The sequence below is a fragment of the Aedes aegypti genome, chromosome 3, assembly GCF_002204515.2.
Source record: "Aedes aegypti strain LVP_AGWG chromosome 3, AaegL5.0 Primary Assembly, whole genome shotgun sequence".
Taxonomy (NCBI): domain Eukaryota; kingdom Metazoa; phylum Arthropoda; class Insecta; order Diptera; family Culicidae; genus Aedes; species Aedes aegypti.
In genome coordinates this window covers 14,399,268-14,426,046 of record NC_035109.1, presented here as the reverse complement: position 1 = coordinate 14,426,046, position 26,779 = coordinate 14,399,268, and the positions used below count along the sequence as shown (strand labels likewise).

General features: G+C 37.0%; 1 protein-coding gene across 8 annotated transcripts in view; it reads right to left on the bottom strand.

Moving 5' to 3' along the window:
* LOC5570142 (centrosomin) overlaps positions 1–26,779 on the bottom strand; it is a 150,019-nt gene that overhangs the window by 92,607 nt on the left and 30,633 nt on the right. For 2 of the 8 annotated variants that reach the window (XM_021850617.1, XM_021850623.1), the window contains exon 1: positions 18,292–18,541. The exons of 2 other annotated variants lie outside the window; for them this stretch is intronic. The gene's annotated coding sequence lies outside the window, so the exon portion shown is untranslated. 4 more of the 8 variants (XM_021850621.1, XM_021850618.1, XM_021850619.1 and 1 more) reach the window with 4 other exon arrangements.

The following is a 26,779-nucleotide window of genomic DNA, read 5'->3' as shown; positions in this document are numbered from 1 at the left end:
ACGGATTCAAATTTTACCTCACATTTTGGAATTGCAATGTTCCTGGCTTCAACAATGGAATTTGTTAAAGTTTCAAGAGCATTGTCAATATCAATTTTAGTTTCTAAAGAAATGTTAACATCAAGATTAGAGTCAACATACGTTTCATATATATTCCAGTCGGCTCGTAAATAATTGAAAGTGGAGCTGATAGGATTGAGAATCGCTTCATGCGATATTTGAAATGTAACAGGGACATGATCAGAATCAAAATCAGCATGAGTAACTAATTGGCTACAAAGATGACTAGAGTCGGTTAAGACCAAGTCAATCGTAGATGGATTTCTAGAAGAGGAAAAACATGTAGGGCTGTCAGGGTATTGAATTGAGAAATATCCTGAAGAGCACTCATCAAATAAAATTCTGCCGTTGGAATTACTTTGAGAATTATTCCATGACCGATGTTTGGCATTAAAGTCACCAATGACAAAAAATTTTGACTTATTGCGAGTCAATTTTCGCAAGTCAGTTTGAAGCCAATTAACTTGCTGTCCAGAGCATTGAAAAGGCAAATAGGCAGCTATGAAAGTATATTTACCAAACTGTGTTTCAACAGAAACACCTAAAGTTTCAAAAACTTTAGTTTCAAATGACGAAAACAGTTGATGTTTTATACGCCTATGAATGATGATTGCAACTCCCCCACATGCCCCAGCAAGTCGATCATTACGATAAACAAAAAAGTTAGGATCTTTTTTAAGTTTGGATCCAGGTTTTAAATAAGTTTCGGTAATAACTGCTATATGCACGTTATTAGCTGTAAGAAAATTAAACAGCTCGTCCTCTTTACCATTCAGAGAACGAGCATTCCAATTTAAAATATTTAAATTATTATTTGGATCCATTAGAAAAACGTAATCCAATAACAATTTTATTTGTAAATTTTACACCTACTTGGACTGCTTCAGTCATAGTGGTGGCTTTGAACATTGCATCAATCATAAGATTCAATTGTTCAGTTAGAAAATTAAAATCAGAGGCAGACATATCATCTGATGATTTCCCATTGGAATTTTCGGTAGACGAAGAAGCGGGGTAGGAGTTACCTGTGGCGGTAGGGTTTTTTCCATTTGATTTGAAACAAGTAGAATGGGTACTCATGGAACGAACAGGGGAAGAGTTCAAATTACCTGCTACGATATCGGCAAAGGATTTACCGTGGGTAGATACATTCGAAATTGAAAGATTCGAACGGCTACCCGACGGATTAAAATTTGTTTGTGAATGAGCATGATTATGATCTTCCTGGTGGGTATGATTCCTAATCAAGCGATCGTTAACTGAAAAATGAGCATTGTTCGATACTCTACCAGGCAAATTCCGGAAACGACCGTTATCGTAACGGATATTATCCTTCATCTGCCTGGCACGAGCCTCAACGACTCTTTTGCGTGAAATGCATTCCCAAAAGTTAGCTTTGTGAGGGCCCTTGCAATTGGCGCATTGGAACTTTCTGGTATCTTCTTTCACAGGACAGTCGTCCTTAGCGTGAGAAGAACCTCCGCAAATCATGCATTTAGCATCCATGCGACAATTTTTTGTACCATGACCCCACTTTTGGCACCGACGGCACTGAGTGGGGTTCTGGTAATTTCCTCCAGGTTTCTGGAAATGTTCCCACGTCACACGGACATCGAACATAAGTTTAGCTTTTTCTAAAGCTTTAATATTATTTAGTTCTTTTTTGTTAAAGTGAACTAAATAATATTCTTGAGAAAGCCCTTTCCGAACAATGCCAGATTGGTTTCTCTTTTTCATAATGATTACTTGGACTGGGGAAAATCCAAGTAAATCATTTATTCCATTTTTGATCTCTTCAGGTGACTTATAGTCACTTGAGAGACCTTTCAAGACGACTTTGAACAAACGTTCAGTTTTGTCGTCATAAGTAAAAAATTTGTGCTTCTTCTCTTCAAGATATCTGAGAAGAAGTTCGCGATCTTTAAGAGTTTCCGGCAAAACGCGACAGTCTCCTTTCTTTGCGATTTGGAAGGAAACCTTGATTCCCCTAATGGAGTTCAAGATCTCCTGCCTAAATCCCCCAAATTCGGAACAACTGACCACGATAGGCGGCACTCTTTGCTTCCTCACTTGAATCAAAGAGCCTGGGCTAGAGGCTGCTTCGATTTGGTGTTCGGAAAATTTGTCTAGAGCATCGAACTGATTGCTCATTTCAATACAATTATTCATTCCACCCTTGGAAGAAACTTCGCATTCCGGGGAAGCGTCCTTTCTTCCATTCTTGCCACGTGTAGTGACAGTTTTAAAACCCACTTTTTTGGAAGGAAGTAGTGAATTCAGAGATTCACCCTTCCTTTTGTTAGTTGTTGATACCATATTTAGTTAATAAACGAGAAAGACGTGACCTTCGAGAGGGTTTTTCCCTAGACGGTGTCCAAGAAGGATTACCACCGTTAGCTTTCGCCAACGGGTCCAACGAAAAATCGAAGGCACGGGTCCAAACAAGGATCGTAAAGGGATCAATAGTAGAAAAAATAGTACTGAAAAGTACTGTTTAAGTAGCACTGAAAAGTACCGTTTTTAATTTTAGCACTGAAAAGTACTGTTTGTGTAGCACTGAAAAGTACTGTTTTATTGCTTTAGGTAGTTTTTAAGAAAACTTCCAAGAGCAGAGAGAATTCGTGTACGCACAGCACGAAGGTACGATGCGCACTGATAGTCTAAGATTAATTACACTAGTAACTAACTAGTAATTGAGCTCAACATAACTCAAGATTATCATGTGCTCGAAACGTTTCATGAAGTCATCAATCTCTATATCAGTGTGACCTCCTTTGAAGTTCTACGAACATCCCGCGGACCCCAGAAGATTGATGTTTTCGGAATTGAAGTTTATAATTAATCAACAGATACCCTTGAAAGGCACACCCAAAAGGCACGTTTATGATCTACTACAGACAATGAAAGGGTTCGACTATGATCTTGCGTAGTTTATTAAGTCCATTAAGGAATCTAGCAATCATCTATAAAAGAGTCTGATGCAGTTTAGGTAGTTGCAAAGACTATAATAACAACTCCCTCCAGCAATTTTTTTTCTAGAATCCGTGAAGTTCTTCAAAGCTTTTTTCAAAGATAGGATAGCTATCTACTAAGTATCATCCCTGGAAACTGCATTGGGCTCCTCAAGAGCCAACTAAATGCCGCTGAAAGAATTTGTCAAAAATTTCACCAGGAACTCTTGGAAACTCAGTCAAGCAACTTTGCACAAATATTTCATGGTTTATCACTAAAATTGAATATCAGTTAACGATCTCAATCCTGGTGACAAATTTGAGAACGTAATTATTTGAGTCAAATAGTAGAATACAGAATTTCATCGATCCCTCCAAGAGTTTGTAAAGGAACTTCCGGGAAATTTTTCAGGAATCTTGCCAGGAAATTGGCAAAATATTTAGGCCAAGAGTTTTTGATGGATTTCTCCAGGAACTATGACTCATAATTAAAGTGTGCGATAAATACAATCGAGACTGGTTTAACTGTTTGTCTATTGCATAAGTACCGTAAATTCGGGTGAAATTGATCAGTAGGGTGAAATTGATCACTGTGTCACTCGATTTTATGTCTTCCTAATGGAGCACAAATATCAACGTCACCTGCAGTGAATGAACGTTGTTTGTCGTATCAGGGTGTCTACTCATTTACAGATATGAAATTCCCTGATATTTCCAGGTTTTCCAGGTTCAAAAAATAATTCCAGATTAAAAAAAAACCAAAATATACGAATGATTAATTTTGGATTTTAGTGTTCCTTAGTTTTAAATGATAGGTATCCTTGAAAATAAATTGATCTAACAATAAATCCAAAGTATTTTTTACTTCAATAAAAAAAATCTGTTTTTTCTTAATGTGAAACAAAATCAACAAAATTGGTTATTTATAATAAATTGCTACGAAAATCAAGAATGTTAATCAAAATTAAACATTCAAAATTTGATTTGATTGAATGATCTGAAAGTGCCTTGAATCATCAAAGTTAGATATGAAAAAAATAATCTATTGGATCTTAAGGAGAAAATAGATCATATATTAGGGAAATCAGGGCTGGTAGCGAATGGTTGAATTAGAAATAAGAAGTTTAGATACCTCTAGCTTGAAAAAAAAAATTATGACTACTAAAAGAAACCTAACAGGAATCACGAGATGAGAGTTTACTGCCTATGTTGAACATACCTAAGTATGTTTCTAAGGCTTTTTTTTGGAATTTCTCGTGACATCTCTTCAAGAGTTTGTTTTGGGATTTTTCACTAGCTTTCTAAGTAGTTCTTCGAAGAATTTCGCCTTAGATACCTTCAACAGTTCAGTCTAGTTTTCTATGGATAACCACATCAGGAATCATCTATCCAAAAATGATTTCATGGATTTCCCTAGTACTTCCTACAGCATTCCCATTTAGAGCATCTTTAAAAATTTGAAATTTCTTCAGGAAATTCTTCAATTTATTTTTTTGAAAATTTTCTCAATGAAATCTTCAAATATTTTTGCGGCCATTCAAAAAAATTTAAAGGAAATCTTTCAGATTGTTTTCAAGATTTTTTTTATATTTGGAATTCGGAAATAAAACCCTAGAGTAACCTCAGATGAAATTTGTGTAAGTTCCAAGTACGCCTTGATGAATTCATACGAAGATCACTGAAAGACCTCCCAATTTTTTATTAGACTTCCTAGAATATTCTTGATAAATTGCTAAGATAACTGAAAAAACATAAGAATCTCTAAACAATGCCCTACAAGACGTTTAGAAGAAATTACTTGAAATAATTCGAACAAAAACTCTGAATTTTTATTAAAGATTTGAAGAATTCATGGATATTAGGCAATTTTATTTGAAAGTTTATTAGAGATATGATCGAAACGCAACACAAATATTTTGATGGAATGCTAGATAAATTTCAGGAGGAACTTATTGAGGAATACTATAGGTCAAATTTATCGAGGAATTCTTAGAAACGTTTATAACAGATATAATCGAGTAATGCCTGAAGGGTTTTTGGAGCAATTCCTAAGAGAATAAATATTTGAAAAAAAATCTTGGAAAAATGCCTGGAATAAATGAAAAAATCGGCATAGGAATTATTGTAGGGTTTCGTGGAAAAATTACATTACGATTTTTTTTTTCAAAAACTCTGATCTAAGCAAATTCAAAAAGTGACTTTAACGATAATTTTTATTAAAACAGGTACTTTAAAAACCTTTACCAAAAATACAGACTTGTATTAAAGTAGTGATCAAGACCCTAAACAAATTTGCTAACATGAGAAATGTTCTATTTTTCGTGCCTGTTATATTTGTTGCTCTTTTTCTACGAAGTTTATTATTCTTGCATAACAGGCAAAACAAACATTTTTTATAAATAAATTTGAATATTTTCAACGAATCAACTGCTCATGCATGAACGACACCCAATTGAAACTGTACTTGCCTTTACCAATATTACAATCTAAAGTTCTAATTCCTTGTCCAAACATGTTTTATGCCGATTAACTAAGGACTGAACATGTCAACTGGAAGCTTGATAGCGGCGCAGCCGAAAAATTTTTTGGTTGAGGAGATATTGTGTCCCAAAAACGACATAGTCTACCATGTACTACTGTTTAAAAAAAATTTCCCTGAGTGTATCCGAAATTCCCTGATAATTCCAGGTTTTTTCCAGGTTAAACAAAATTCCCTGATAATTCCAGGTTTTCCAGGTTTTTCCAGGTAGTATACACCCTGCGTATGTATGTCCAAATTGTGTGTTGTGAAGTTTTTTGCGTTCAAAAATGTTTATTTATATGAAAATAATGTAAAATTTCAAAATCTTGTACGGTGCAGTGTTGACAAACATCAATAAACTTCTAGCTCTAGACAAGGATTTGGACATGGTATAATCCTGAAAGTTTGTGCGGATACTAAAGATATATCCCCAAACTAGTTTTCATAACCAAAACTCGTACCAGTTCGTTGATTTGGTTGAAATAATTGAATTTCTGTAATATATCAAGAAATTCCTTAGGAAATTGCATACATTTAGGCGTTTTCTGCGTTATTCTTGAAATTTAAACATTCATTATTTCTATAAATATAGTATTGTTAAGAATTTGGCAAGCATATTCGGATTCAGGGAGCTCAAATTTATTATGTAAAGTTGTATTGAAAACTAACAATAATGGCATTGATAATTGATCAATTTCACCCCGAAATGAGATCTCCCGATTTTTTATTTTAGACATATTTTTTAGCACTAAAATTACATTTGTTAGAAAATTTCGGTACTTGTGTCAATGAGGCTCACCTTCATACTTGTTTTCCTGCATTCAGTTGTTTGGCATTGTCAACATTATAGAAATCAGACAAGAAAAACCTTGAAAAGTGATCAATTTCACCCGAAATTACGGTATGTAAGTTGATATATATGCCTTAATTATTTAAAGCTACGTTCCCTCTTGAGTAAAGACTCAGTACGACGTTCGATTAAGTTAAGAGTCAATCCAAAATTCTATACTAGTAGTGGTCAGGCCGAATTATACTGCGTGCCATATCAAGATTTTTAATCTAGGACGCAGGCATCAAGAACGAATGAAAATGTTCCTTACGAAATCCTGGTGATCCCTAGCTGAGTCAAGGGTTTTTTAACAGTATCCTGATTCTTTACGGGATTCTATGTTGTTATAGTTTGATTCCTGAAAACCAGCCGACATGATTTCGCAAAAAATTTAAAAAAACATGACTGCTGAAGAAACATTTGAAAAAAAAGCTTGGAAATAATTTATAGAAAGAAAATTTTCTAGATGGTTGAAGAGATTATCCGTGACTATCTGACAAGCAGATAAGATTCTTGTTAAAATTTTTACATATTCTTTTCATTTTAGACTTTTGGAGGAAAAAATGTATGATAGACAAATACCATTAAATGTTCAGTTATTTTCAGTGAATCTCTGGAGTAATTCTTAAATCGCAACTGAACAGGTTTATAGCAAATATCTTGAAAAAAAAAAAACTTGGGGTGTCCTGACGAGATGACATCCGGATCACTTTGATATCATTGGGATTATTTTACAGACCTTCAATGGAATCTCAGTGCCTCAGGACCCTAAGCGGATTCCTGAACTAAGGCTGGTAGAGACTGAGGAAAAACGAAATAAAGTTCCTCATGTTTCTTGCAGTTGGAGGCCGTCCATTAATTACGTAAGGGTTTATGGGGAGAGGAGGGCTTTGAGATTTCTTACGCGCCATACAATTTATTTTTATTTTCATACAAAAATCTAACTATGGGAGGGGGGTTTGAAAAATCCTAAAAAATGTCTTACGTAATTAATGGACCCTTGCATAAAATTTTATGACATATGCAGTAGTAGGGCAAAATCTAGAATGCTGTAAAAATGTACTGCGTTCTGTCAAACTTGGGTACCTAGGCACCAAGGCACCAAATGCGAGAGCCCGACTACAATGTCTTTAGTTTGTCTTTTTACTTAGTGTCCAAAACCAACAATTTCAGAACCCAAACAGGAATCAGGGTAATTTCCAACATTTTTTGGATTATAAGGATTCATAAAAAATTTTATCAGCAATTAATTGTGGCATATATCCAATTGCAGGGCCTTGCTTAGCAGAGTGGTTAGAGTTCGCGGCTACAAAACAAAGCCATGCTGAAGATGTCTGGGTTCAATTCCCGGTCAGTCCAGGATCTTTTCGTAATGGAAATTGCCTTCCCTGGGCATAGAGTATCATCGTGCCTGCCACGCGATATACGAATGCAAAAATGGCAAATTTGGCAAAGAAAGCTCTCAGTTAACAACTATGGAAGTGCTCATAAGAACATTAAGTTGAGAAGCATGCTCTGTCCTAGTGAGGACGTAACGCCAATAGGAAGAAGAACATCCAATTGCATCTAGTATTCCATTTACGGATTTTACTTGAAAATCATTTAGGATTTTTGTTCTGGTTATCTTCAAAAACCCAATAAGCAATTTTGCTATGTACACCATGAGAAATGTTCCATGGATAGATATTTTAGAAATCTCAGTCCTCTGTCTCAAAACTCTTGCAAGAAACTTTTGCAACTTTGGAAGGATTTTTTTTAGATAAATTGCTTAAATGAAGTATTGAAAAATGTATAACCAAACGAAAACTTGGATAATATCTTGCAGTATTGCCCTGAACTTGAAACAATCTGCTGAAGTAATATTTTCATAAAATACTGGGGAATTTCTTGAATCAACGGTTAAACTTCAACAACCGTGGTAAAATTTATTGAGTAATCATGGAGCATTTGTGAAGGATTTTTTAGGAGATCGTCCGAAGGATACCACTTGAGGACAAAAAAAAACCCTGGAAGAGATTTACTCAAATAATCCCTGGAAAAAAACGTCAGGGAGGCTTGGAGAATGAGTGGAAAAATCGGCGTATAAACTGCGAGGTATCCTTGTGGCGACTGAAAACTTCGCTAACTGTTTGCTGTTAAAGGACCAAACCAGAATGCATCTTTGCTAGATAGAGAGCCGGATCCTATTATTGGCACTTTTGATTCCCTTCGGCAGTGGGGTTTTTGCGAAAACTACTGAGCTCATGTTTGGCCACAATATGCATAGTACTGGAGTGGTTCTTATTGCAAAGCTTTAGATAATTCAGCCGAGAAAAAACTCCTATGCCAAAGTGAATCATGGAAGTGCCCAAGTAGCAACCTATTGGGTATTTTCTAGCGGGATTCTTATTCCTTGAATAATTTCTTGGCGATTTGTAGCAGTGAGTTCTTGTTGCGGTATTCTTGGTGAATTCATAGTAACATGAATAATAAAAGTAGAAACTTAGCGATTGATACATAAAAATTACATTTTCATTACGTTACTACCATAGACTGTTCCCCTATCAACATGAGCATGATTGACCGCCCGCAATTGTTACTTCGTTATTGCAAGAACAACTATACTTGCACCAATAATCAATGGATTTTAATGTTTGTACTGAGTAATACCGGCGCGGGCTGCGCCTGAATGCAGGTTAATTTGGGATGGGGAGGAAACGTGGACGTGTTACTCGCTATACGGAAGCCGTTGAATCCTCTTCACTTCCACAAGAAAACACACTAAGCTCATACGGTGAATTTCACCGTAATCGCAACAGCTGAACAGTTCGGTGAAATAAAACATCGTAATTCCGTCGAAATTTTACGGATTCCGGTGATTTTTCACCGAATACTGTAAAAATTTACTGTACTCCGTTAATTTATTTCACCGAACTGTTCAGCTGTTGAGATTTTACAGGAATCCGTAAAATAATTTAAGTGTGCTGGGAACTTGAAAAATGGGAAAGGGTATAATACGAGGATCATCTTGGTAAATTACACGCTTGATTATAAGGGCTCTAGAGACCATCCGGAAATTTTCACAATGCCTCAAATGTAAAAATACCCTACACCTTCGATGACGACCCATTCAAAGATTTAACATGATGCTAATCATGCAACATCAATCCAAAAAGTCATCTATCAGTAAATAAATGAAAACCCGAATTTAGTACCTTACCATTCAATTTCGCTAGAGTTTGTATCATTTGACAGATACGCGTATTTCGAACTCAACTGTAAGGTCGCCTTCAGTGTCATGTACTAGACTAAGTCGATTCTAGTACACGACACTGGAGACGGCCTTACAGTTAAGGTCGAAATACGCGTATCTGCCGAAGGATACCAACTCTTGCGAGATTAACTGGTACAGTACTAATAGTTTTTTCATTTATTCATAGGTATTCCACTAAACAGCTCGAAGATTTATTATCATCTGTAACTTTTAAAGTAAAAGTCGACACTTGTAGTGTCGAATCTTTCGAAGATCTTTATGATTTTAAATCTACAAAAATAAGGCATATTGCATTGAAACATTATGCTAAACTTGAAATAAGGTTTATTCAGACAGTAATCTTTTTTTTTTTTTTACTGTTTGTTAACGTAATATTCTCTGTCTGGATAATAAAGCGAACCATGATATTTAACTCATATAAAACAAAAGCATGAAACGAGCTCACCAACACATATTCTATCCGCGACTGCCAAGACAAGAAGCTGTCCACTGAGACGCGAAAATGAAATAAAACTTCACTCCAGCGATGCGGAAAGCTAACCCACTTTCTTAAGCTTTACGAAATGGAATCTTTGTTCGTACCGATAGGGGGACCTATACTAAGTAATTACTTATTCTTCTTCTTGGCATTAACGTCCCCACTGGGACAGAGCCTGCTTCTCAGCTTAGTGTTCTTATGAGCACTGCCACAGTTGTTAACTGAGAGCTTTCTTTGCCAAAGTTGCCATTTTTGCATTCGTATATCGTGTGGCAGGTACGATGATACTTTATGCCCAGGAAGGTCAAGAAAATTTCCATTACGAAAAGATCCTGGACTGACCGGGATTCGAACCCAGACACCTTCAGCATGGCTTTGCATTGTAGCCGCGGACTCCAACCACTCGGCTAAGGAAGCCCCCCCCCACAAAGTAATTATTCTAGAGTTCAAAAAATATGTTAAGTTGAATTTTCTAGTATATCGACTGAAATGATATTATAAATGTTACATAATTATTGGACGGAAGCGCCAGTGTAACCCAAATACATATTATCATTGCTATAGGGAGCCGGCCCTATCCTACTGGTACTTTTGATTCATATCGGCAGGGATTTATTTGGAAAGCTACTGTAGCCATATTTGGCCACAATATACGTTGTTCCTTGGGCTGAAAATCTCCTTAATAAAGCTATAATAATAACACAATATGCGTTGTATTAAAATGCAACTTATTGCAAAGTTTCAGACAATTCGCTCAAGAAAAACCCACATGCCAAAATAAATCATGGAACTGCCCAAGTAGTTCTTTATACCTTACTTGCTTTCCAATACAAGCTCATCATATCATGAAAGCCAACCCGGGTCAGTACTCTCAACCTTCTGTTTATTGCAATTCGAAATGTCATTCGCTATCTACTGTGAGAGCACGTACATAATCGCTCCCCTGTGTAAACATCTGTCCCGAAATTCCTCCTCACCCTAGGTTCTGTACATCAGTCGCAAAAACGAATACTCAGACGCACATGTGAGTGACGACGGCATCGGTTTTCATTCAGAAAAATTTTCCCTCCCTATGACAAAAAAAAAAACGTCACCAAACCACCACCGTTCACCATGGTTACCAGCGAGATCTCCGTTATATGCTTGGAGTTTTCTACGTCTACTACGCGGATGGATGACATTGCTTCCGCTTTCGGCTTCTAGGCGTACGAATTTTATTTTTGGGATTAGAATTTTCCCTTCTTCGTCATGCTACTCTCAACGATGTTGCACATCATCCACCGAAGCGTTTCATGTTGCGATGATGAGTCATCCGATTTATGTTTACTGTGTCCTTTTGTTCCTGTTAGCTCTATATAAACTGTATAGAAATGGTAAGCATTTAATTCGTCACATAACACATCGCAGTAGGCGAATCACGAAATCACACACATCCAGTAACAAATTTATTCAATTTAAACAAATTGCCTTCTATTCGCAGTTCCTTTATCACACCACCATCACAAGTCGCCACCGCTTAGCAGCTGTTCGGAATATTCGTTCCTTTAGCGAGTAGGATAACACTTTGTGCTCTGCTTCTATCGAATCACTGAACGATATTTATCTATTTTTTCACTCGAATAGGGATTTAGGAATGCACCGCGCGATGCACTTTAAATCCTTAGCGCCTTCCCGGTTGCCGTTAAATGGCGCGCACTTTTCGGCACGATAATCCAAAATTATTTATAATCCTCACTGGTTGCATACACTTCATCTTCATAGGTAGGTATCTATCCACAAGCGAGGAGCGCTATTAGCCTTCTTAGCATTACTGAACAACGCGCGACTCTGGCTGTTGACTTTTCTGAGTCTCACAAATCTTGCTTTTCCTTCGTGCCAGCACACAGAAATGCTAGCGACCGACAGCGACGACGACCGTTTGGTGCGATATTATTCACTGGCTAGAGCGTGGCGGATGCTGCTGATTCTCGCGTACACCATCTCTTTTAGATTGCACCATGGTCCGAATCGATAATTTAGTAGGAAAAATAACTTGTTTCTTTTTCTCTTTTGAGTTTAGAGTTAAGTGGTATGATATGATATTATTCGTAATTTTGCATTTGAGGTTTGCATATACTAAGAAAAATGTTGGACAAGGTAATCCTTAATTAAGTACAAATTTTGGATCAAAGATTTTTTGTTGTATTTTTATTTTGAACAAACATTCAGAAAATGAACAACTTTGTTGAAAACATTTTTGATCTAACTCTGAGCTTAGTAAATAGATTCTGAAAGTTTAAACTTAGGGTAGCTCTAAAATTCAGTAGTTTTTTGGTTCGAGTTCTAAGTAAATGTGATCTTCAAAAGAGTTGTAGAGGAAGTAAGCAGAGGCGACTTGTAACCTCACCTTTTACCTGTTCTACAAATCCAAAAAAACAAAGCTCTACTTGTTAGATGCAAATTTGTTGCTGAAAATCAAGAATTTGTAATCGTGAGACATGTAGATTTGAGGTTAGGAAATCGCCTCTGAAAGTAAGGAAGATTCTGATAAAAATTGCAAAATTCGCAGTCCATTTAAATATGAAACCTAACAAAATAGTCCTTGCTGTAAGTGTATTGTATCATATAATGTGAGTTCAAGTCCACTTATTATTGAAACAAATACAAATATCAGAGTGCTCCAAGGAATTATATGAAACTAGTGGTCCCGACAAACTTCGTCTTGTCATCAAGTAGGCTGTTGAAAAACGCTATGTATCGTCCCACACAAAATGGTAACTCCGATCACTCTCGTTTTTCTAACTTTCCTGGTGAATATCCATGTATTTTTACACACACAAACACATCGGAACCCTTGACGTACAAAGCGGAGAAAAAAATATCCAAATCCGTTGACCCGTTCGCAAGCTATTTCGTGACATACAAACACCATTCCATTTTTATTTATACAGATTAGAAGAATTTCAGTCTACTGTCTAATAAGAAACGTAGAGAATATTTCGAATGTTCTAGTCTGTTTCTGTATCCTATTATAAGGGAAAAAGATATCCTAGTCTATTTGGGACTGAACGGTAAACAGAAATAAGGCGATCACGGATCCTACTCCATTCTCGTTAATGTCTTAGAAGACTCCAGTCCGTTGAAGACCAAAATGAAGGAGTACGAATCAGTTCGTTTGGCTTGATATCTAGTCTGTTACTAGATGCAGGGAGCAGAATAAGCCTCAGTTCAACTCGAACGATGTTAAAAAGATATGCAAAGGGAACGTAAATGTTCCGGTCTGCAATAGAAAAGACCAAATGAAGGAGATGCGTCTCAGTCCTTCTAGCATTCCAGTTTACTATGAAAGAAAGTCTTCGGTCCATCTGTGGTAGAGGGATATGCAGATAAAGGAGATCCGTCTCGATTCTTCTGAATATCCAGTCTACTATGAGATGTAGAAGGAAAGTCTTCAATCCATCTATGGTACAGGGATACCCAAAAGTAACATAATGTTTCAAACTGCAATACAAAAGACCAAGTGTAGGAGATTTGTCTCAGTCCATTTGGCAATCCAGTCTACCAGAGATGACAGTTCAACATATTCGAAGTTTTGTGCCGAAAGAACCTATTCATCTTGTGTATTCATCTGAATTTGAATGTGATCTGGATTACATAGATATAGTTAAATGGACCTACCAAAAATAAATATACAACGAATAGTTCGACTGAACGAAGAAATGTGATCGGTAATTTAATGTTAGGAAGCCAAAAGTTAGTTACTTAATCTATCTATATAAATAAAAATGGAGTGGTGTTTGTATTTCACTAAATGACTTGCGAACGGTTCAACTGATTTTTACAAATCTTTTACTGTTGTAATCACCCAGGGTTCCGACGTGTTCGTACGTAGAAAAAGTATAGGATAGTCTTCGGAATAGTCGTTAAAACGGGAGAATACTAATGTGTCATTTTGTATGGGAGATTGCATATCATTTTTCAACAGCTTACTTGATGGCACGACGAAGTTTGCCGGGACAGCTAGTTTTGAAATAAAACAAAAGAAAGTTTAATAGAATGAAGTTAACTGTACATTCAAAAGGAAATCTATTTTGATTAAGTACACAGCGCAACAAACATGAATTTTTAAGTGTCTCAAGGATCAAATTATGTGTCTATAGTAGATTTGGGGTTGCTGAATCTGATGCCGTTCTCAGAAATTTCCCAGCACGTCACAATTTTTAGCTACAGGTCGCCAAAGTTGTATAAAACATTGGTTTTATTGAAGTATATTTCATCAAACTTTTTTGTGATCTTATCCACCAAGCATGCAAAAGAGGACTTAAACTTTCGTTTTAGTATATTTTTGGGTTGAAATTTCACGATTAAATTTAGATTAAACCGATCTTTTTGAACATGCTTGCAGTCTTCATACAAAATTCTTCATTTCTCTTATATGGCAAAATACAATACTTTTCTGAACCATCAAAAAATAACTTTTCCGTATCAAAAATGTTATAAACTTCGATGATAAGTATTGTTATACACATAAAGTTTGAATTCTGTGGCAAGTTAAGTAAATAAATTGCCATACAAGCTGGCAAACTTGCATGCAAGTTGGCTGAAATAGTAATTTTTTGCATTTTTAACAATCAATATCTCAAAAACTAGACGTGCTTTGATATTTCTGTAAACAGCGATGGATTCAGCAACCCTTAATTAAGTAAATAGAGGTATTTTGATGCTGGAGACAAAAACGTGTTCCGCAGTGGTATATTTTAATAAATGGTTCCATCCATATTTAGAGATCACTCCACTTGTTTTATAGCAGGCCTGCCCAACCTTTTTGAATTTCGGGTCATATCTCAGAAACAATATTGCGCGGTGGGCCAAAAAACACATCCAATTTTGTTTACCAAATGGTCGGCGTTAAGTCAGAGTGGACCAAGTGACATTTTCCATATTTTGAGAAAAACGGGCTTGAAGTTTATTACTTTGTCATTTTTAAACCCTTTAAAATTTTAATTCAATATTTGTACAGAACATTATGGTACTTTCAAACAATATAACGTTAAGTGATAATCATGAAAAATCATAATCCAAACCCCTAATAGAACGATTTTTTGATGGACTATGTGCACTTGGTTCACTCTGACTGAACTAAAGACCACCGTTCAGTGAGTTGGTCCACTCTGACTGAACAATTTCTAGGAAAATAACAACCATATAATGCTTGTATGGTCGAACTGGGTGCATATCTCTTAGATAAGCAGATTATCAAGACTCTTTGACATCAGTATCGTTAAGTCTTATATAATCCATATCTTCAATCCCGAAATCAGTGGCATTACGATAGCTTGAAAATAAGGATTTTGCAGGGTCAGGGCATTGAAGACCAGAAATATTCAAATATGCGTTCAGTCAGAGTGGACCAAGTGAAAAACTTGAGTACCGACCAAAATATACTGGTCCAATAAGCGCGTTCTAGGACATTCTACACATACACCATAGAACGACCATAATCTTCTATTGGACTCTGAAATCGACTCAAAATATGCAATAATCAATCAGTTTATTGCTTTTTGGTATTTGGTCCGCTCTGTCTGCACAGAAATAGTTACAATTTCTGATCACCCATCCGAATATGAGAAATGGTCAAAAATCAAAATGAAATGCATCGAATTAAGTAATATCTATGAATTTCTATTGATGGACGAGTAGAAGAATCCCTCGATGTCGAAAAATTTTGACAAATCCCTCAAAAGGTCTTTCATTTTCTCGCATTCCTTAGCGCGCTGATCATTTTCGCTGTTATGGTAATAAGCACTTAGTCCACTCTGACTGCATACTTTTATCGATTTTTATTGATCATCCAAAGTAAATTTGTTACATATCTCTCGCCGTTTACAAGATTAATCAAATCTGATCAAAGTGATATGGAGGAAAGGTAAATTCGCATCTAATGAAAGAATAAACCAATTTTCCCATGTTTTGTACTTGGTCCACTCTGACTTATCACCGACCAAATAAGAAAAAAATCTCGTTTTGGAAAAACTGACAAGATAATTGTTTTTGAGCAACCTGCTAAGGATTTAGTAAGAATCCCACTCAGTATTCTATGATGTTCTTGCGAAGTTGTGTTGAAATTAGTCAGGAATCGTTGAAAATCCTGCTCCAAATTTTGAAGATGTTATAAGAATTCTGATCAGAATTTTGCTACTATTCCACCCACCACTTTTTGTGATTCCGGCATAGGATTACATGTGTATTCTAAGTGAAATTTTGAGAAAATCCAACGCAAATTATATAATAATTGTTCCTAGGGAACTCTCAGATTTTTCATTCTAATCTCCATTGCTGTTCTGGAGTTTGTGAGATATTTTTTAAGCATTTTATATGAATCCTGTTGAAAATTCTGTCAGAAATCTTCCTTGAATTATGTGGAAACTTTGTCCAGAATTGTGTGACAATTTGATTCTAAGGATTCTGAGAAATTCTGCCAATGGTTTTGTGAGAACTTGGTCCTACTTTTACGTAGAATTAATGTATGTAGTAAATTTTGTAAGAATCAAGCTTTTACGGTGATATTCCGTTCGACTTGTTGAGCATTTTTCCATCATGCTTAGATAAACTTGATTGAAGTTCAGTTATACTAATTAAATATTGAATAAAGTCATGACAGAGTGCCCTTGTAATCCTAATAAAATTATGTTTAGGCCATAACAAATTTGAAATTTTATTTTTGCAAAAATCCGGAAGGGTAAAATAAACAGAACGTCTTATTTTTAAAGTGTTTTTTACGACTTTCCGTAGTTTTATAACAGCTTTAGAAGTTTTATGACAAACACGGCCACAGAAAAACCAAGATATAAGTGTGATTTCTCCTAAGTACGTTTGTCGGTACAATTATTGTTTGCGCTATGTTTTGATTTTTTCTCAGAGTAATATTAAATACAATTTCACTGGAAAAAGTCATTGATTTTTTTGGAGTTTTTAATGAGAAATCAAGCAATCCTCACTGAAAAATTTCATCGCATCACGATTTTTCAAAACCGATCTCCAATTGAAATTGGTAAAAAAATAACATGACCATTATTCATGACAAAACGTGATTCTGTTTAAAATTGAGAATCAACATATGTTGAATGTATTTAAGGTGAAGATGAATCGAAGCCAAAGTTCAAATTTTCAAGAGCACGGATCTGGAGAACCGAACATCTGTTCAAGCTGAAAACTTAATCGATTGGTCACTAGCTGGTGGTGACCAATCGATTAGGTTTTCAGCTCAAACGGATGTTTGGTTCTCCAGATCCGTGCTCTTGAAAATTTGAACTTTGGCTTCGTTTCATCTTCACCTTAAATTTCTTTACCTAATCTAAATTTTATTATTTATCGATTATGATAGAGAATAACAACATAGAAAATCGAGATTTGTTCCGACCTTATTATTAAAAAGTATAATTTCTCATTATGAAAATTTATTCTCATATACTAAACTTATGCTTAGAATAATTTTAACGCCTGTCAACTTCAAAGAAGAGTGCTGTCAATTTTTTTAGTATTGTGAAAATTTTAAAATGCATCATTCATGAAATAATGCTAATAATGCTAGAAGAATTGAAAACTAACGTAATGAATCATCATACTGAAATATTAGTTTGTAATGCAATCGAAAGTTTAAAAAATGATCATTGGATATTTTCTAACTTTAAATAAGTAGTCCATGAACAAAAACATGGACCATGCCGCGGGCAGTTCTACTTTAAAGATAGCAGATGATTCAAACCTGTATGCAAACAATATCAATTATCGTTAAGATACAATGTGCAAAGCTTAGGAGCTTGTGTCACCAATGTTTGTGCCACCCATGTTTGATATCGATTCACTAAACTCAAATGAAGAGTTTGAACAAAAGTATCTTTACCAAAATTGTTCATAATAATATTTGATAAAAGATGGCCAACCAAATTACCTCAAACAGGAAACTCAATTACGAAAAACTTCTTTGAAGACATCATACGTTTAAAACCAACAAGAACATATAAACAAAATCCCGTTCAATTCTCGATTCGGACCATTGTGCATTGCTTCTTTCTGTGATGATGTTTCTTCTACACGGTGAGAACACATTTTGACGGAGCTAAAAACTACCATGCGCATGCTCCAACATTGCTCCATCCGATTCGGATGGTGGCCAAGTGATGGATGCTGCGAACAGAATTCAGGTCGACGTGGATCTACCTTACGGCTCCACCATTCCATCAAAGGATACGGCGAAAATTAATTGGGAAAGCCGCCCTAATCCAAGTAGGCGCGATGCGACACAATCAATCAAACCGATCACAACCGAATAAACCAAGCAAGCTGATCAACGAGCACAACGACTAAGGAAACGAAAAAGAAGATAAAAGCGCGACTACCGAAGAGCAGCCCGAAATGTGCTCCGTAGACCGATCCGTACGGCGGAAGTTTCACTGCGATACTGAACTATGGGTCGACCGTTGAGTTCGCGCGCGCGAGAAGATTGTCCACATAAGAGCACATGAGGGTTCTCTTTTACTGTTCTGATTTGAAACGCATACACTCTCAGCCGAGGAACCCGATGTGGAAAAGCATCATTATTCACACAGATGAATCGGCAGAGGAAGAGGGTTCGGGCGTTTTATGCTGGCTACTGTATCGGTGTTGCGGGGCACTGGAACACTGTGTAGAGCAGTGGTTCTTAATGTCTTTTTTTCCTCATCTGTAGAGCCTTTTCACCACTGCTTCCATTATTTAGGAATATTGTGGTATGACCCATATTTTATTTGGTGCTCATCAAATATCCTTTCACAATTGAGATGTGATAGACATTGGTTGATGTGTCACACTGTCCCAACTGGGCATAACTCGTTTTATAAAGTCTATTACCTTATTAGGACTACCTTGCCAAATTTCCAAGGGCTCTAATAACCCTTTTCCAAAAGTTAACATTCTTTGATTAAGCAATGCTCCACAGTTGCAGAGTAAATGCTCAGCAGTTTCGTTTTCAGCTTGACAAAAACGACACTCAGAGGATTGTATTTTTCCTATATTTTTAAGATGATACCTACTTGGGCAGTGACCGGTCATCAGGCCAGTTATTACCCTAAGATTTCCTTTATTAAGATTCAGTATAGCCCGGGCTTTAGCTAGACTGGGTTTTATGAATCTTTTTGCTTGCTTGGATGTATCCGTGGCGTTCCAATTGGATTCTACCATGGACATTTCCCAATTTTTCAGTTTCATCCTGAGAGTGCACTCAGGAACACCACAAAACGGTTCAGGGCCGACAAAGCTCGAAGCTGTACCCTGTCTTGCTAGATTGTCGGCGATTTCATTCCCCTCAATTCCGCAATGGCCGGGCACCCAGTACAATGTAACTTCGTTCCTACTGGCCAATTGCTTCAGAGAAAGAATGCATTCCCACACTAACTTTGATCTACATGTGAATGCCTTTAGAGCATTCAAAGCTGCTACAGATCTTTGCAAACCTATAGTTCCTTTTGAGACAAACATTTGTACAGTCAATGATGGCTTGTATTTCAGCTTGGAACATAGTGGGGCTGCGCCCCATAGCGATTACCTTGCTGATACCAGGGCCGAAAACTCCAGCTCCGGTATTGTCGCCCATCTTTGACCCGTCGGTATAAAATACAATAGAACCTGCACGTAAACTTGGCCCACCAGAATCTCAAGTATAGCGGCTTGGTTTAACCACTTTGAAGGGAACATCATAGTTGAATTCAAATTGAATTCCTTGATGATCTTCATGTGACCAATCAAATCACCATCTAGTATTTTATCATAACGAATAAACTGCAAGGCATTTTTTGCAGCTTGCAGTTTAATGAATTGATGCAAAGGCAGTATATTAAGAAGGGCATCCAAAGCAACCGATGGTGTACTTTTCATTGCCCCTGTCATTGATATACAAGCAAGTCTCTGCAACTTAGACAGCTTCTTCTGAGCGGTTACCTCATTTGTCTTGGGCCACCGTACCAGTGAAGCATAACTAATTTTTGGTCGGACTATTGCTGAATAAATCCAGTTTACCATATTAGGTCGCAGTCCCCAAGTTTTTCCTAGGGATTTATTGCAGACCCATAGGGCATTAGTACCCTTACTTATAACCTTGCTCAGATGAGAGTTCCAGTTCAATTTCTTATCCAAAGTAACCCCAAGGTGTTTAACTTCTTCCGAAAATTGAATTTGAACTCCATTCAAAGAAGGCTGTATAAGCTTTAACTTTTTCCTTCTGGTAAAAGGCACGATAATAGTTTTTGAAGGGTTTACGTTTAACCCCTCTTTCCTACACCATTTGAGAGTAATGTTTAACGCAGTTTGCAACCGATCGGAAATCGTGTTATCAAACTTTCCACGAACCAATTACCTCAAAACCTTGATCTATTAAATTTCTAAGGAGTTCGTCTACTACAAGAGACCACAGTAAGGGCGATAACACTCCTCCTTGAGGACATCCCTTCGTAGATCTTATAGATATTTGTGCACCTCCTAGATCAGCTGAAATTGTGATCCTTGAGCATAGTCATAACCCATTCGATAACACTTTTATCCAAGCCCCTTGCTTCCATGGGCTGAAAGGCTGAAAAGAACTCAATGCCCATTCGACCCTCGAAGGCGTGAAGATTTCACAAGCTTTCTGATAGGCATTTATCGACCATACATGTCTTGCCTCATCTGAGACCTGTTCTTCATCCGAATATGGGATCGATTCAGGGAAATGAGTTCTCATCATTACTTCCAGTGTTTCAGAAGAGTCAACAGTATAACTGCCGTCTTCTTTCCTTGCAGCTGCAGGAGCGTTGTTGATGCTTTCACATACCCGTCTCCAGTCCTTACGTTTGGCGTGCCTTAGTTCTCTGTTGTATTCTGTTAGGGCTTTTTTGTATTCAACCCAATCTAAAGTGATCTTTGCTCTATTGAACAACTGCCTGGATTTCTTCCTCAATCCTGCCAGCTTGTCATTCCACCAAGGCACATCCCTATTAGATGACCTTTGTTGAATAGGACAGCTAGCATGATAAGATGAGACCATTTGGTCAATGATCCCATCAGAGGCATTTTCCAGTTGTGAAACAGTCGTGAACTGTTCACCGTTATATGAATTCTTATTCGTTAAATGAAAACGATAGAGATCCCAATTGGTTTTCTTCGGGTTTCTATAGCTTTCTGTTATTTCTGATCCAGCTTTAAAATCGAACCGGATTTGTTTATGATCTGACAATGATTCTTCATCAGAAACATGCCACTTCTCCGATAACAAGTCGCTACAGATCGTGAGATCAAGAACCTCTTGTCGGATAGAGTTTACAAAAGTAGGAGAATCACCTCTATTACATATGTCTATGTTGTTAGACGACATGTAGTTTAAAAGATCTTCTCCTCTTTTATTAATATCGGTGCTGCTCCAAATTGTATGATGGGCATTTGCATCGCACCCTATTATAAATTGGGCATTAATTTTCTTACAGTAGTTGACAAAATGAACGACAGAGCATGGAGGCACATCCTCAACATCTCCAGGAAAGTAAGCAGAAGCAATACATACCTCCGTTTTCACACGGATAGTTGGCACCTCTACTTTGATCGCAACAATGTCACTACGGATAAATTCTGTAATTGGGACAAATTTTGTGTCCCTATTTAAAAGAATAGCTGTCCGTGGTTTGGACTGAGTTTCGTCGTACAAAACTCTACAACTGCTCGAAGGGCAGCCAAGTACCCTTCCATTATATACCCAGGGCTCTTGAATTAGTCCCACATTGATATTTTCCTTGGTGAACCTTCTGCTGAGCACTGCTGATGCGTCCTTTGCATGATGAAGGTTCACCTGGATAATTTTGATTCGATTCATATTACATTAACATGCTCCCACTCGTATCAAGCCTCTGATTTGAGGCTAAATATGAGTAGCCGATTATTTCGGAGAAGTGCAAGGTCAACTGCGCCATTGCTCCGGGTAGCACAGTAAGGGCATAATACTGTGGAGGGTGCCCCGGTACTCCACAGGCACCGTTCACGGTTAGGTTTCTTTTGACCCCCCTAACCATTCATTCCTAGGCACGGTATGCTTTTAGCCGCATGACACCATGAATTAGGGGCCACCTGTATGATGGACTTATACCACTGGAACAGGCAAATTTCTAGCCTTGTTGCAATCGGCTACCGACACTACACGGCTATCTAGGCTATTCGAATATAGAAGCTGATATTGAGGATCAACTTCCATTGAGGCCGAATAGCCTACGAATAGCCTTAATGTCATTGATAACGGATGAAACCGATATGGAAACGTAGAAAATGTTTGGCGATTGCACATCGTAATAGGCTTGTTTTTCATCTTGCGGATCTGATAGCGTAATGAATCATTAAACAATGCTTGTTAATTGCGTAATTTGTTTAAGGTGAAACAGTTTAGAGTCAACTTCTAAAAATGCACTAAAACTTTAAAGGCACAAATTCCGCGAAAAAAGCATCTAACAACAGTGTATTTCTTATTTTGGATTTGTGCACTAGCAGAAAGTTTAAAATAAGAGGATCAGAAACGTTTTCCAACTATTTCTCCAGTTTAGTGCCTTTGAAAACGTGAGTAGGGGCACGAGTCGGCCATTGTGCCGGCAATATTTGGATTCCGAGATGTTTCATCTTAACGCTCAACGCTCCGTCAGCGTAATCATCGTCATCATCAAAAGTTCAAAAGCAGTTTTTCTGTCCAAATCTAATAATTATTCGATGAAAATGTGTTCACTGTATTCCGTTTGGAGAATAGAATACAGTGAACACATTTTCATGAAAATTTTCTTAATTTTGAACGAAAAAACTGGTTTGAAAAATTCCAAAATCAATGACGGATCCTGCCCCCTTAAGTTACGTAATAACTCATTACGGAATGCTTACAAAAAATACAAAAAATGCTGTAGTTTCATCCAAATTGCCTAACGATTTGTTGCACACAGCTTGGCATTACCGTCCTCACTGAGACAGAGCCTGCTTCTCAGTTTAGTGTTCTTATGAGCACTTCTACAGTTATTAACAGAGAGCTTTCTTTGCCAAAGTTGCCATTTTCACATTCGTATATCGTGTGGTAGGTACGATGATACTCTATACCCAGGGTAGTCAAGGAAATTTCCATTACGTTTAGATCCTGGACCGACCGGGAATCGAACCCAGACACCTTCAGCATGGCTATGCTTTGTAGACACGGACTCTAACCACTCGGCTAAGGAAGGCCCCATGCAGTGTCATACGCAACGCTGTTCCATTATGCAACGCTTTTTACTCGGCAAGTCTCATTCCATAAATGTACGACTCGTGCTGTAGAATGATCAGTCTGCAACTTGTTGCGTACAACATTTTTTGCAATGAATTTTGGACAGAGCTCTAATTTGGCCACTCCCATTTGATTTTGCCGTAAATGGCCAGATTACATACGCATAACGGTCTGTTCAAAATACTTTGTTCACCATAGGGTGAAAGCGAAAATAGAGAAACTCTCATCGCTCAGCGAATACTTCTTCTTCTTCTTACTTCTTCACTGGGACAAAGTATGCCCCTTAACGGATTTAAATATTTTTTGTCAGTATACTCATTCACACATCTACTATATAAAAGTCGCCAGAGAAACTCCGGAATGTTAAACAACTACCGAATGTTCCTGTGGGCCTCTGACTTGAATCGAGAGAAAAATCGAATGGAATTTTCAAAACCATTTGTGCAACATCTGTTAATAAAGCTGAGAAAGGCTCAATCTTAAACATGACGCCGGGAGTCGTTTGAGAAAAATTCAGTTTCCATAGAAGATCGTTTTTATTTGTTCAAAGTACTTCTCTCGTTTAGATTGGCTCAACATTTTATGAAGACTAACTTTAGCTATCAATGATTGATTGACATTCAAGCTTACAGTATAACCTTGTCACTTGGTTTTTGTAGAACAGTTACTCTATAGAGCAATTCTCGCTGAAACCAGGCCGCCATCGGCACCCATCGTTAGAAATCCAATTTTATGTCACTGATCGCTAGCTTTCGATAAAACTTAAGGGTGGTCCTTTTTGTTTTCTCAAATTGGTGGACCCCTCGTACGCCAGCTAGCTAAACAGTTTGCAAAAAAGCCCATTTTTTGATAAATCTTGGGTATTTCTTCACGTGATATGTCTCATATTTCCCTTGGAACACATACCAAACTTAATGGCATCGTATAGAGGAAGGATATAGCTTTCATTTGAAGTTAAAAAAAATCCGGCGGCCATTTTGAATTTGGCCGCCATCTTGAATTTTGTTAGAAAAATCGTTTTTTCACCATTAGCGCACCGCTCGTTTTGAATTCTGAGATCACCATCAGAAAGCTGAGGAAAAATTGCGTAAGATAGGCTACAGAAACTAGGTGTGCAATGGTATTTACCCTATGAAATGAACGATTTTCTAAAACATGTTCCACGATTTTGACGTATATGGCGAGTGCAATCAATGCAAACATCATTTTTTGTACAACAAAGATACAAGTTTTCAATAGTTGGTGTATTTTTCGAGTCAGATGAAGAATAGGAGTATTATTTAGAGTGATAAAATCTGGCGGCCATCTTGGATTTTGACGCCATCTTGATTTTGACTAGTAGAATGAATTTTTCACCTTGATAGCACTCAGCATGTCGAATTTAGAGGTTACCAATAAAAACAAGGTTACGTATACTCTTCTTCTTATTATTCTTCATTTTCCTGACGTTACGTCCCTAGTGGAACCGAGCCTGATACTCAGCTTTATTAGTTATAAATACAGGTTATTAAATAGGAATTTTCTTTTATAATACGATTTTTAATAATAGAATATTTCTTCGACATATCATTGAATTCAGTTATTATGAATAAATAAATTTAATGAATAAAAACCGTCCAAAAACATTGATTGAAATAAACAATTTTTTTTACCATATGCTTTTTTTGTCATCGAATGAAGTTTATAAATTGTGCGTTGGGACATTAGTAAGTTTTGTGGTAATATCTGTAGTTTTAACGTAAAACATTTCCGAAAGTGCATTAATTTAGAATGGAAATCTTAAATTTTTAAGCAAAAAAAATCCTTGATTTTCTGAATCATAAAGTATTGTTTTTACTAACACCCAACATGCATGTGAAAAATAGCGAAATTGAAAGGTGAGAAGCAGGCTTTGTTTTAATGTGGACGTAATGCCGAAACTCAGGTGAATCATTTTGAGTTTGGAAAATCTGGTGGCCATCTTGGATTTCGACGCCATCTTAGTTTTTAGCAGTAGAATGATTTTTTTACCATCTCAGCGCTCTTCATGTTTAATTAATTAAAGATCTCCGTTTAAAAACAAACAGATTCTTTATTTCTTATCTTATTTTAGCTGTTCAACAGATTGTTCATTTCTATCAATGGTTTTAGACCAAATAAATGAAAAAAATTAATGCTATTTTTCAACTCGCAGATATGCAGAACAATCATTCAGGTGGCAAATAAGCGTTAAAAAATTCTACTTGTTAATTTATTTTTAAAGCTTAGGGGCTGGCTCTATTCCAGTAGGGACGTAACGTCAGAAAAAAGAAGAACAAGAAGAATAGTAAGTGTAACGGTGGCATTAAAATTCAACATGTTGAGTGTTATCAAGGTGAAAACTCATTCTACTACTTAAAACCAAGATGGCGTCAAAATCCAAGATGGCCGCCAGATTTTTTCACTCAAAATAATACTCCTATTCTTCATCTGACTCGAAAAATACACCAACTATTGAAAACTTGTATCTTTGTTGTACCAAAAATGATGTTTGCATTGATTGCACTCGCCATATACGTCAAAATCGTGGAACATGTTTTAGAAAATCGTTCATTTCATAGGGTAAATACCATTGCACACCTAGTTTCTGTAGCCTATCTTACGCAATTTTTCCTCAGCTTTCTGATGGTGATCTCAGAATTCAAAACGAGCGGTGCGCTAATGGTGAAAAAACGATTTTTCTAACAAAATTCAAGATGGCGGCCAAATTCAAAATGGCCGCCGGATTTTTTTTAACTTCAAATGAAAGCTATATCCTTTCTCTATACGATGCCATTGAGTTTGGTATGTGTTCCAAGGGAAATATGAGACATATCACGTAAAGAAATACCCAAGATTTATCAAAAAATGGGCTTTTTTGCAAACTGTTTAGCTAGCTGGCGTACGAGGGGTCCACCAATTTGAGAAAACAAAAAGGACCACCCTTAAGTTTTATCGAAAGCTAGCGATCAGTGACATAAAATTGGATTTCTAACGATGGGTGCCGATGGCGGCCTGGTTTCAGCGAGAATTGCTCATAGCAAAGCACAAATCCTTATCCAAAACAAATCAACTCTCATTTTTGTGTACTCATATAGCTTCTACATTTCTCTTCACACATGTTCCCATTACCACCAAACGCATGTTCCATCCAAAAACAGAAACAGCTGTTGTGCAAGGCGTCTTCCCTTGGGTACCACTTTCAGAGGTCCTTCATAAAATGCAGACAAACAATTATATCGCTCCTCGCCAAAGCAGACAGCTGGAAAGGGTCCTACAGCGGGTGAACGAGCAGGTAGTCGAAATGTGAGCGGGGTGCACTAGTTTTCCGGTTTAGGATTTCTGTTCGCTTCCTTTCTCCACACGTGCCGATAGTCTATTATTCCTTCTTGTGCTCTTTGTAGGATGCACTCAATCTGG